Genomic DNA, 3,322 nt, shown 5'->3' with positions numbered 1-3,322 from the left:
ATCTGAGAAGTCGTTGCTTGAGGAGCCAGTCAACACGTGTGACCGCGTGATGTGGATCCTGTGGTTGAAGGATGAGTGGCGCTATATCCTGTCTAAGTGGGAATTAATCATACTTCTAATCAGCCACTCGTGATCGAACGGTTAAGTGCTCCAACTACTAGCTACAAGGTTGCGGGTTCGAGACTCTACGGAGTTTCCTGAAATGCGCACTGCTGATGATTCCTAATGATGAAAAAGCTGTACAGTGCTTCTCGGCTTTTCAGCATAGACTGGATTCACTTTCAGGACGAAAGCTCCACGAAAAACCCAAACCTCCCCACACTACCAACGCTACACATTTTTGGTGTAGATTTTGTCCTGTGGGTGAAGCCAAGAAGCACTGTAGATTTGTTTCCTCATTGGTGGAAATCACCTACATTGCGTAACACACAAGGTTCCTGATGATTCCCAATAAGGAGGGAAAAGTTGTACAGTGCTTCTTGGTACTTTGGACGAAGCACTTACAGAACGAAGTTTGTACTGAAAATTTCCAAATCTGCTTATACTACTAACACCATACTGTTTGAAGTAGACTGGCTCTCCTGATAGTCATAAAATTCGACGAGCATCATGGTGGCCAGTCACTCATTCCATTCAGACGGTTTCGTTGTGGCTGCATGGTATTCGTCATCTTCAGTAGCATTCAAAACATTTCAAATCTGGACTTGTTCAAACAGAATTGGCTTCCGTATAAATTTTTGGACCATTGGCCAGTGTGATTTAAACGGTAAGCTTGATACGATATGTTGTATCCTTGACATGCTCAAGTTTGAGCTTCATTCATTCATTCTAGTACCAAGCAAACAAGCCCCTCCAATTTAAGCTGTCACATGGACGTTTAAGCAGGATGGTGTACCGCTTACGTGAGAAACTTCTTCCGTAAAGTTCTGTGTTTGATGAGTCAGTGATAAGTCACTCTCGTGACTAGCGAAATGCTTAAATCCTTCTGCCATCACGTTGCTTTTGAAGCTAGCAGTGAGTGAAAACTTTTTCAGTCTTTTATATCCTCTGTGCTCGACAGGTGGTGATAATATATGACATACCGCGGAAAAAAATTTACCTTGAGTAACGGGTAGACCAATTTCTCTAGCTGTGTGCCACTTAGGTCGAAGCAAAACGAGCCATGCTTTCCGCACAGTAAAGCAGCATTAGTTTGTACAACAGCCCACCACCAAGTTTTCTGTTCGTGATGCTCAAAGTAGGTGAAGTCCCCGAGAAGCTATCGATCTTATTTGGTCTCATTACTTTGTAAAGTGCTGGTCACTCAAATCAATTTCTTGAATGAAGCTTCATCCTTCGCAATCCCATCAAGAAAGCTGACCCAAGGAATTTGTTCTACCCATGGCTACTGTTCAAAGACGATAAAGCTAGTGAATTGCGCGGAAGGAGTTCCCCGTGGTTTCAAACATCCACATAATGCAGCTCTTACCGACCACCAACTTTTTTATTGAACCGCATCGATCTGCATTTATTACTTCGTTTGTACCTATGTGGTAAGCTCTATCGGTCGAACCACGACAGTGTGGATTTCGCAAGTCTGGTCGTTAGCAAACGGATGAATGCTAATCAATTATTTATGGTAAATTATTGTTTCACCCACAATTAGTCCCTCCAAACAAGAACCAGTCTGTATTTTCAGAGCTTACTAGGTGACCAACTAGTCTGGCCCATTGAAATTTTTCCAAATTGCAAAGCGGACTGACCCCAGTAGTCGTAATTTATTACCCATTATTTTCGATAGAACATGAATTTTTACTTAGATCTATCAATCCATCATTCTGAGTCGCGTGCGGATAAAAAGGGATTTTTTATTTGGCCTACTACGGTGGACTCAAAGGGCGATTCTGAAATATTTCTAGGGAAGACAGCAACGGAATGACAGTCTGTTTCTTCAGTCTTATGCTGGGACATATTAAATCAACATCATATTATAGACAGGAGGCGACATCTCATTCACAGGGGGCGACATAATCACGAAGTTCGGGGCGGTAACATCCGATATCTGATGAAGTCCACTAGCTAAATTTGATCGATGTTTCCCATGGCTATTTGTACGTGACTGAGCTGATGCAGTAAAGTACAAACTGATGGAGTTCGCCTTAAAAATTCAGCGCTTGGATACACTGATACACTTTGAAACATCCAAACTAGCACAAACGGCTCTTGCGAAAAACCGATGAGGTGCTCTGAAGTTATCTCAATTAATTTATGCAAACCCAAGGGAGGTTTCACCGTCGTTTTTCCGAAAGCAATTCGATAGCGATTTTGTGTACAATGATTGATCTTCATTCCAAAACAAAACGCACGAATGCAACGGATATATAGTAACCAGCTAATAATTACAGTTAACGTATACCTGCAAATGCCTTCCTTAATATTAAATTTCGTCCCAACATAACCCCACAGAAACGAGACTTTGGCAAATCCCATTTTTTTAAATTATGCCCCGCCTATGTGCGAGAGATAGCAACCGCGCAAATGAGGTGACCTATTCAGTCGATCAGATTCAGCTTCCAGAAGCTTCCTCAGAAGCAATATCGAAAATAACATTTGGACGGCTACGTGACTTGTTAGTGCACAGGTTATGATAGCCATAACACAAATCAGAAGGTGTATGTGCACTAATAGAAGTTTTTAGTATGGTTGCGACACGTATGAAAATAAATACAGTGCGAAATGGGAGAGAGTCAAAAAAGGCAACTTATCGTATGTGAGAGTCCCTTGGACGGCGGGAACGTGTTTTCTCCGCAGTTTGGCTGCGACACGTATTCCATAATTGTCCGTCGACTTGGAGTGTTTGGCTGACTTCTTGCTCCCTGCACGCGCGCGAGTCTGTGTGCTGACTGCGTTCGTTTTCCTTATGTGTAGGTCCGTTTGCGCGTACGTGGAAGCGTCAGCACGCGAGTGGTTGGTACGCTCACTAGACGGTGCAGACAATCGACGTGTGATGAGTCACCTTAATGTGACGTGGTTGTGGGCATGAAAAAGAGACAAGTCTACGACTGTGTGCTGAACAGTCAAGTGTGTGGGTGACTGGGTCGCTACAGACGTAATCAGTCAGCAAAGTTATTTTACATCAAGTGTCGGATTTCGAACTACCTTTCAGATGAGTCGCTCTTTTTTGGCATACACATTTAGTTATAGTTCACTACAACGTCGTTTCCAAAACAGAATGTACTTCTCAAGGCATAAAATGTAAAGTCATCTGGTGAATGATGGCACTGCATTTGCTCAGCTTGTGAAATGACGGATCACTGTTTCACGGAATATTCGTTTTTCGCCG

This window comes from Opisthorchis viverrini (genome assembly GCF_000715545.1).
Source record: "Opisthorchis viverrini unplaced genomic scaffold opera_v5_7, whole genome shotgun sequence".
Classification (NCBI taxonomy): domain Eukaryota; kingdom Metazoa; phylum Platyhelminthes; class Trematoda; order Opisthorchiida; family Opisthorchiidae; genus Opisthorchis; species Opisthorchis viverrini.
The sequence above is the reverse complement of the archived record's forward strand: the minus strand, read 5'-3'. Positions refer to the sequence as shown.